This window comes from Poecilia formosa, unplaced genomic scaffold (genome assembly GCF_000485575.1).
Source record: "Poecilia formosa unplaced genomic scaffold, Poecilia_formosa-5.1.2 Scaffold179, whole genome shotgun sequence".
Classification (NCBI taxonomy): Eukaryota; Metazoa; Chordata; class Actinopteri; order Cyprinodontiformes; family Poeciliidae; genus Poecilia; species Poecilia formosa.
In genome coordinates, this window is record NW_006800118.1 from 1,299,140 (window position 1) to 1,309,149 (window position 10,010).

The 10,010-nt window shown below is 39.5% G+C and overlaps 2 long non-coding RNA genes across 2 annotated transcripts in view; one reads left to right on the forward strand and one right to left on the reverse strand.

Annotated features, from left to right (window-relative positions):
• The first annotated feature begins 1,901 nt into the window (after positions 1 to 1,901).
• LOC107837818 (uncharacterized) overlaps positions 1,902 to 10,010 on the forward strand; it is a 19,104-nt gene continuing 10,995 nt past the window's right edge. The window contains exon 1 of the long non-coding RNA XR_001663865.1: positions 1,902 to 2,462. This is a non-coding gene — a long non-coding RNA (uncharacterized LOC107837818). The remainder of the gene's footprint in view (positions 2,463 to 10,010) is intronic.
• LOC107837817 (uncharacterized) overlaps positions 7,941 to 10,010 on the reverse strand; it is a 5,891-nt gene continuing 3,821 nt past the window's right edge. The window contains exon 2 of the long non-coding RNA XR_001663864.1: positions 7,941 to 8,106. This is a non-coding gene — a long non-coding RNA (uncharacterized LOC107837817). The remainder of the gene's footprint in view (positions 8,107 to 10,010) is intronic.

The following is a 10,010-nucleotide window of genomic DNA, read 5'->3' on the forward strand; positions in this document are numbered from 1 at the left end:
AATAAATAAGTAGAGATCGTTCCTAATACTCAATATTTGGCAGTTTTAGTGTTTCAGTTATGGTAAATAATTGTAATTCAACAGTTTTGTCAGGTTTAACATCACAGTCTCCTTGGAGGGAATTACTGCCTCTCTTCTGGACTCCGTATTAATAACATTGTCACATTTAGCCAAACCTTCTCTAATGTCACTACAACCAAAATATTTTCTGAATCCGGAGCTTTGGAAGCTGATACAGTAGCCCAGAAATGGAATCAGAATTAGAATTAGAATAACTAAGCAGTGACTGTTCTGGATTCCAAGTTTGTAGTTTTTATTACTTTTAACCCAGAAAAGTATTTAGAACAAACTTAGAATTGTAGAGTACTCACTTTAACCCAGAAAAGGAATTAGATCAGTCATTCTTTAGCTTATTTTATCAGAAACTGTAGAGTACTCACTATTTAGAAATGGATAGAAATTTAGAAATGTTCAGAGATACTTAGCAACCCTGAACAGGAGCACTTAGGGTGCGTTCACACTGCAGCCTGAAGTGACTCAATTCCGATTTTTTGGCAATTCCGATTTTTTTGCCGGGGCCGTTCACACTGCCAGTAAATGCGACCTGTATACGTTCTGCAGTGTAAACGGGCAAACGACCTGAAAGTGTCCCGCATGCGCAGTAGAGGGCGCAATAGCGTCAGCGTTCTCAGTGTTCTGTCAACCGCCATAAAAAGAAGTGCTCAGTGTTTGCGGAAGTAAACATGGAGGCTAACGGTGGAGCTTAGCTTACATATTTGAAGTTGTTGTCCAGCCAGAGTAGCATATTAACAACTTAATCCTCATATAATCCGTCATGGTTGTTGTTTTTCTTCCCACTTGCGCATATCAGGACGCAGAATAGTGAGATTTGTTGAGAATCAGTGACGTTCAGTTCGGATGAATGCGACCTGGACGTTAGGTCGCATTTGAATCGGATACGTATCTGATATGGGTCACATTCGAAAAAGAATCTGACCTGTGCTGTTCATACTGCCATGAAAAGATCAGATACAGGTCGCATTACATCAAAAAAATCGGAATTGAGTCACTTCAGGCTGCAGTGTGAACATACTTTTAGAACAACATTAGATTAGTTTTCTTTCCTTTGGTTTGTTATTTTCTTTGTATTTCCTTTTAACTCATGTAAAGCACTTTGAATTGCCTTGTTGCTGAAAATGTGGTGTATACATAAAATCACCTTACCTTGCCTTACCTTACAGTAATTTGTGGGAAAATCAAAGAGATTTTATATTTCAGCACTCAGAGGAATTTCATCACCCCAACTTTAATCTCAATAGATTAAAGTAGTAAAAATGTCTAAGTTGAACATTGAAAGTAGCACAAAACTGTGATGCTTTCAACATCAGACAGCACATTATTTTCTGTTCCAGCACCGTGTCGTCAAACCTGGTTGGGACTGGTTGAGATCTTTCCAGGACACACAGAAAACAGGTCACAAAAACCCGGGGGTAACAAGTAATCTTGAATTATGATTTAATGTTGATTGAAACATATATAACCCGTATTGTAATGAGAGTTTGAAAGCAATAAGAAAATTCTGTATTATGATTTGATGTGATTAAAAACTGAAGTAATCCTTATTTTAGAATGTACTATTGATTAAGGTGATGAGCTATGTGAGCTTGATTTAAGAAGTAAATGGGAAACAAATCATAAATGAGTATTCTGGTTCAAGTTGGATGGAAAGTCCTGTACTGTGTTGCAATCAGAGGCTGCATAAGAAGGAGAGCTGTGAGCACGGAAGAAACAGGAAGTGAAATTTATAGGAGCACCAGATGTTGAGTGCGGATAGAAACTTCAGCAGGCGTAAAAGGGGAAAGAGGCAACGGTTGACCAAGACGTTTGACGTCAAGGAAAGTTGTGCAATAGGAGATTGTGCGAGCAGTTAGTGCATGCATAAATAAGATACAGAAGTGTAGAAAATTGTGTAAGCTGCAGATACGCACGTAACAGACAGCAGAGGATATAAAAATACAAGCGAGAAAGGGACAGGCGTTCTTCGTTCCGCAGTGCTCCAGTCAAGACCACACGAGGATGCAGGATCAGATAAGGGCTACGTTTTGAAACCATGGGAAGACGAAGACTTCGCACTGCTCGAGAAAGGAACAAGATCCGTTTACCCACAACCCGGGGTTCTAATTTGACATCTTCCCTACACTCAACCCAAGAAACATCTCAGAGATGCTGCAGTAGACAGGGAGGATAGACAAAGATCGCCTATGGATATGGAACTGAGCTCATCGAGGATACTCACCAGTTCGACTTTGGACTTATTCTAAAAAGGATTCTGCCAGGACAAGACAGATTCCAACCATGGATGTTTAAGTTTCTGCTGCCAAGACCAACTCGGCATCTGGGGAAGAGTGGAATTACATCCCAAAGCCTCTCTTATAGTTCGGCGACACAGTATAGGGACTTGAGTTGAATAGCTGTATGTCATTTCCCCTGCTAAAGCTTGCTAATAAAATATTAAAGTCTAAATTGATGTTGTAGACAGTTAAATTAATTGAGTCATCTAAATATTAATCCTTCTGATTAACATAACATTGATGTTCATGATCCTAGTAAACAAGGAGGCTTCAGACGTTTCTTTAGTTATGATAAATAATGACCTTGGGACTCAGTCCGAGTCTCTAAAATTATCTAAGCTGTAACAAGTGCACGTTATTATTAGAGAAAGAGCTACTGTTAACAGGTGTGGTTTACGCTGTCTGGCACCGGCGGGCTACTCCGATGTCTGATTCATGAACTGAAGTGGGTCATAACGTCTGGATCTGAAGGTAGTTAGAGCTTAGACACATCTTTCTCGCGCCCAGCTTAAACAAAATGTCCTCTACATTTGTATCTGTGGTAATACTCAGGAATTAGAGAGCTGGTCAGTAGTCAGTCCACTGGAGTCTGGGAGGTGTTAGGGGTGTGGCTGAATACTGCGTAATAACAACTGAGCTTGAAGTAAATTTCATTTTGACACTGAAAACATTTGCTTTTTCTTCCTACGTCCAAAGGCCTCTAGACGAATGCCAAAACAGCTCATGTCAAGCTGTGGTTATTCTAATGATCATACTTCTTGTGTAGAAGCACTTTCTCATTGACTTAGTTTGCTATTTGTTATTTGTAGTTAATAATTTTTATTATTCGTCTTCTTAGTATTTTGTCAAAGATGGGAGCCAGTGTTAAAGCCTTCCTTATTGGTGTGGAACCAGGACAGCCCTTCCTCCTGTATGTAGGTGAAAACAAGAGCAACACCAAAGACAATTCACCATCAGTGATCACAAGACCATCTCTGACCATCCATGGCACACCGGAGCATCCATGGCAGCTTTCAAAGAACTTTCAAAGCACACTTCACCTTCATTGCAAAGTACCATGAATTCCTCTGCAACTTCTGTACATTAATCCAACCTACAGTTTTCAACATTGCTGGGATTTTTTGCATGACACTTGAGGTGATGAATATCCCTGCCTTTATGTTGCCTGGCAGAGTGGACACCCTTTATTATAATGATCATTTAAAATGCATACTGAATCAATAGAGGATTTGTTTTATGTTCTTCCAATTAAGGACTTTGTTTACTACAGTCCCTATGCCAAGCAGTTTTCTGAGATATGTAGGACTGTATGACCTTTCTTGTATATTGCTATCAGTGCTGTTTGATATTGTTCTTGTTTTGAAATACAAGTAGATTCAAACTGCAACTTGTTGGGTTTTTTGTAGATTCAAGTGGCATCTAAAGTTTTTTAAAGTGAATTTGGGGATTATTGACTACCAGTCTACAAATTACTCAATTGCTTTTTATAAATTATTTCATATACAGTGATCCCTCGCTGTAACGCGGTTCACTTTTCACGGTATCGCTGCTTCGCAGATTTTTTGTGCAGTTTTTTTTTTTCACAGCGTTCTGCGTCCTGATTAACGTATGATTGGTAAAAACAGTCTCCGCTTCTTCTCTACCTGAGTACCAATAACGTTACGGTATTTAATACAGATTGGCCATTCACCAGATGGAAACTGAAACTTTGAATGCCAACTGGAATTTAACTGTGGCCAGAGGCAGCGCAAAACCCGACCGGAGGCTTGACGAGATCCATCGCTCTGCCGTAGATACAGCTGTGAATCTCGCGGGGCAGGTTGGAGGACATGACTCCGGATCACATTAAGCCCGATTGATGAACACGCACATCCGCTGATCTGAAAACAGGTTTTGTTCTTTGGTTTCAGTGTAAAGTATTTAATTATGCTGTACAATAATTGTAAAAACTAAAGGTAACTACTTCACGGATTTCGCCTATCACGGGTTATTTTCGGAACGCAACCACTAAGAAAAACAAGAGTTTGCTGTAAATGTAATGTTTACTTCATTTTTTTCTACAGCAGGAGAAGTTTTGTCAAAAAAGCGTAACAGGCTAAATTTCAAAATGTTGTAAAAACTTTTTTTATATATATATATATAAAAATCTGTGGGGGGGAAAAACAGTCCACAAGTGTGGTGTATTCCCCCCTCCCCCAGTTTACCTGAGTTGGTACAGTCCTTTTGTGTGACACATGCAAGCTGGCACTCTGTGGTTACTTCGGTTCTAGCACTACAATAAAGAGATATGGAAATGGCCGGAGCCTCCTCTGTTCTTTAAGATATTACAACTGGCGACGAGGATATTTTTTGGAGGAGAGAAGACGTCAAGTGTCAGTGCTAGTGAGTACAATGGCTCAGGTTGGCAAGATAGATGACTTCAGACCGGAGGTTTAGCCGTGGACAGCTTATATCGAGCGGCTAGAGCAGTACCTGGAAGCTAACGATGCTAGAGCAGTACCTGGAAGCTAACGACATTGACGAAGAAAAGCACGTGGCGGTGTTGCTAAGTGTAATGGGTGCTAAAGCATACGGACTTTTATGAAACTTAGTACAGCCTGAAAAACCAAAAGACAAGACTTTTGGCGATATTGTGGACATTTTGAAAGAACACTATGAACCCAAGCCCTTATTGGTTGCTGAACGTTTCCGTTTTANGGGATTATTGACTACCAGTCTACAAATTACTCAATTGCTTTTTATAAATTATTTCATATACAGTGATCCCTCGCTGTAACGCGGTTCACTTTTCACGGTATCGCTGCTTCGCAGATTTTTTGTGCAGTTTTTTTTTTTCACAGCGTTCTGCGTCCTGATTGACGTATGATTGGTAAAAACAGTCTCCGCTTCTTCTCTACCTGAGTACCAATAACGTTACGGTATTTAATACAGATTGGCCATTCACCAGATGGAAACTGAAACTTTGAATGCCAACTGGAATTTAACTGTGGCCAGAGGCAGCGCAAAACCCGACCGGAGGCTTGACGTGATCCATCGCTCTGCCGTAGATACAGCTGTGAATCTCGCGGGGCAGGTTGGAGGAGACGCTTTAATGACATGACTCCGGATCACATTAAGCCCGATTGATGAACACGCACATCCGCTGATCTGAAAACAGGTTTTGTTCTTTGTTTTCAATGTAGAGTATTTAATTATGCTGTATAATAATTGTAAAAACTAAAGGTAACTACTGAATGGATTTCGCCTATCACGGGTTATTTTCGGAACGCAACCACTAAGAAAAACAAGAGTTTGCTGTAAATGTAATGTTTACTTCATTTTTTTTCTACAGCAGGAGAAGTTTTGTCAAAAAAAAGCGTAACAGGCTAAATTTCAAAATGTTTAAAAAATTTTCTTTTTATATATATAAAAATCTGTGGGGGGGGAAAAACTGTCCACAAGCATCCTCATTCCAAACACATTCACTTAAAATGTGTACATGTTCACATTTTTTATTGACTGTATATCAAATATATTTTAAATTTAACTGAAGATATTACATAATACAATATATAATATTCAATAAAATACAAAGACTTAAATCTTATTGTATAGCACTAGGTCAGTGGTTCTTAACCTGGGTTCGATCGAACCCCAGGGGTTCGGCGGAGCCTCTGCCGCAGAGGTAAAGACACACTTGCTGTCGTGATGACGCCCACGCTTTGCCATCACTTGCTGCAGAGGATCACGTTACATTGCTTAGCCAATCAGTGCTGCGAAGGAGCACTGATTGAAGGAGTTCCACTCAGCATGGATTTGAACTTGTGTCTTTAATTACTTCAGCAAACTCACCGTTTTTACCAAATTATATAGTCTAAATCTGCTCCTTAGTCGCATCTTTTTGAGGTTGCTACTGCCTCTAGTGCCATGGGGGTGGTAACACAGCTAATATAATTACATTGCTAAATCAGAATACCGCAAAGTATTTTGTGTGTCGGGGGGTTGGAATAAGAAGGGTTCGGTGAATGCGCATATGCAACTGGGGGGTTCGGTACCTCAAAAAAGGTTAAGAACCACTGCATTAGGTCATCAAATCACTACGTTGCCTGTAGGAATTTTTAATGTTCAGCAAGTGTCAGTATTGAGTGACACAGTATCGACACAGAATCGACATAGTTTTGCTATGTGTCGAAACAATACATGACGCCTCATCTACCCATCACTAATAATGGTGGTTTAATGAGCCAAACAAGCTCAACAGTCCAGATAACAGGCAGCACAACAGAGCGGAAAACCAAAGGCTCAGCACGGTAGCAACTGAATAAACAAAGACTTTCTTATGCCCCTTTTCCACCGGCTCTACTTCAACAACCCGGCTCGGCTCGGCTCGGCTCTGTTTCGGAGTGACCGCATTTTCACCGGCCCACTTGGCTCTGTTGCAGGGTACCGCCTCCTGGTGGCGGTACCCTGCAACCGCCAATATCAACGCGAGTTGATATTTTTCTGATACAAACGAAGAAGAGAGAGCTGAGCTATTTTTTATAGCCTGATTGCGATTTTTCTGAGACTTCAAGAAAATGTGACAGTGGGAGGAAAGCTGCAATGTGGTGAGGAGGAGCTGATCTCCGCCTTGCAGCGGGAGGAAAGCAGGTGGCTCAGAAGGTGCAGGTAAGCTAACGATGATTTTTGTATTAAATTAATACAAAAATCGTGAGCTAATGCTCATGTATATTCGGCATTATTACAAGTTTTATCGTAATATTAAAAGTTTATCGTAATGTTAGTCAATGTGTTGCAAATAACTTAAAAATATCAGAATTAATTCATAATATATTTCAATGTGTTTCAGATGTTGGTAAACTGCTGCTGCAGACCATTGTGGTTCTTCGTGCAGCGTTGTAGGATCTCATCAGTGTACGTCTTCCTGACTGCTGGCCGGTGTTTACCTTCAGGATGTCCAGAGACCTTCACCTTTCTGGAGCAGGAATCACATGAGCTCAATATGCTGATGAAATATTTCTGATAAAACGTGTCTGATGTTCTTACAGAGTTGAAATGCATTAACAATCTGTTGTTTTTAACTTCTCAATACGTTTAATTATGATTCACCTGATGTCCAAGTTATAGCTGAGAACAAATAAAGCTTTATTCCTTCTAATCTGACTGGTTCTAGTTCCATCTTTTCACATTTTGGACACTAAGAATTTAAAGTTTAAACTCAGTTTTATTTATCACTAATTAAGGTTACAAGTTTTGGACACATTTTCTCACTTTCTTACATTGAAGATTCTACAGGAAGACAGATAAACAGTGAGTGAATAGAATGATGATGTATAAACTAGAAACTAACATGATTTGTATTTAGGGTTCTTGTTAATTGAAACCCTGATAATAATGTCAAAATGTTTGGTTTGCTGAATAAAGTATTCCGTTTTGGATGGCTTCATTGATAATCTACAATGTTAAGTTCCATGAAATATTTATATAATATAATGCTATTTTCACTCTGGCTAAAGCTCCTCGCATTTTGGGAGGATTGTATTAGGAGTTTGATGCCATATAAACTACAGTATATACAATAATGTGTGGAGTGAGCAGAAATATACTTTGTTCACTGAGACACAACAACTTTTATTTTTCTTTTGTTAGTCTCAATTCTCCATGGAGCTCTGCCATATCTGCTGGTAGCTGCTTCCTGATGAAGGAGATCCAGGTGTTCTGATGGTTCTCCTCATCGTTCTCCATCTTGTCAGCCATGTTGCTCTCCTTCTGCTCCCTGGGAAAAGTAATCAGATGTTATAGCTTATAGCACATAAATGTAGATAAATAACATAGTTACTAATGTGGAAGTTACATACACATAAGGAATTATTTAAAACAGACATGTTACTTTATATATACATGCAAACACTTTTTTTTTCCATCCAGCCATACAGAATTATAAATAACTGGAATAGTGTAAATTAAAGACAAAATGTAATTACTTGTAAGTTTTAGACCTATGCATGCATACAGCCATGGATAAAATACCACTACCGTTTTCTTCAGGTTTATTGCTCATTCTACAATTCATAATTCTTAACAATTTGATTGAAGAACTAAAGCCGGCATCTTTTTTTAGTTAACGGCTTGTTTGTATCTTCCATCACTTCCATGTTGCAGCGAGTTTCAAACGTTGTGCCGTCATTTTTCTTCTTCGCTACTCAGTCTTGTCCACGCCCTCAGCCAATCAGTGAACAGCAGCGACGCTTGCGTCACCTACCAAACCAGGGCCGGCCCGGCTGGCCCTGCTCTGAAGCAGGACCCTAAAAATCAGGGCCAGCCCTGTTGAAAAGGGCTGGTGGAAACGCATTTAAAGCCAGCCGAGCCGAGCCGGCCGAGTAGAGCTGGTGGAAAAGGGGCATTAGTTTTAAATCACTGAAATGTCAAAAGCAATGTGCAACTACACATAAAGCAATCCAGACTTCTCAAAGAATGCTATGTAGTTGCATTTTATTCAAGCTGCAGTACATAACTTTAATAAAAAATATGTTTCTCCATATTTGTTAAAGTTGTCACCATGTCGTAGCATTTTGTTTTGAGACAGATAATCTGTTAAAACAATCTCCTCCATCTCCTTCCTGAATTACTATTACTGGTTAAAGTAATGTGCCGTTCTGACCAAAACAACCAATCAGAACCAGTGGGACACTCTTAGCACTGTCAATTTGCCTCATTCACTCACTGCTGAATGTGCTAATGGTGGAGAAACAACTCATCATTACAAGACAGTTTATCTGCCCTCATTGGTAGCTATGCTAACTAAACTGAGTATTCACAGTTTGAATCTGCACAGCTCTGTGCTATGCTAGCTGCAGCATGGCACAAACCGAGGTGGAGGAAGGATGAGCAGCACCTCATGAGATTGTGAGATTGTGATTGACAGCATTAAAACTCTCCTGCCAATGGTTGTTTCTAGCACTGGGAGAAGGCAGAGGAAATACATTTTTCACAGATTACCTCTCATACCATACTGTCACAACATAATGATAGTTTTAAAAAGTATGTGAAAAAATCTTTATATAAAAGTGACATACTGCAGCTTTAATTTTACTCTGGAGAGGATGGGTCAGGAGGGACATGGGTTAGAGCTGCTGCTGACCGACTCATCTGTCGTTAAGTGGTAAAAGGTACAAGGGACAAGTTAAATATATGAATATGTTGGTAATTTTTTTCCCTTAACTCATTAAATGCTAGTGAAAAGAAGGCAAACAGTAGTTTGTAACTAAGCTAATTATGCTAAATGGTTGATAATCTCACACAGTCTACTGACCTCACCTCTCTTGGAGAAAAACTGGGTTATAAATTAACACTCTTTCCTTTTTCTTTCTTTGCCTCTTTTTTTGGAAAACCTGATTTTATAACTTTTCTTAGCAGCATAGTAATTGCCACAATCAGGGGCGCAATATAGGGGAGAAAAGTGATAACAATTCTAGGGGCCCTGACCAACAGGGGCCCCTCCATAATTTAATTATTTTTTTGTTCATAGAAATTAAAAAACAATCGGGGCCCTGTCAATTACAAAATGAATCATATTGTATTTTCAAAGATTGTTTTTAGCAGTAAAAATGTAATGTTCCCACTCCCAGATCAAAAAACACACATCCATATTTGCCATATTTGTCAGCTGGCCAATGCAAA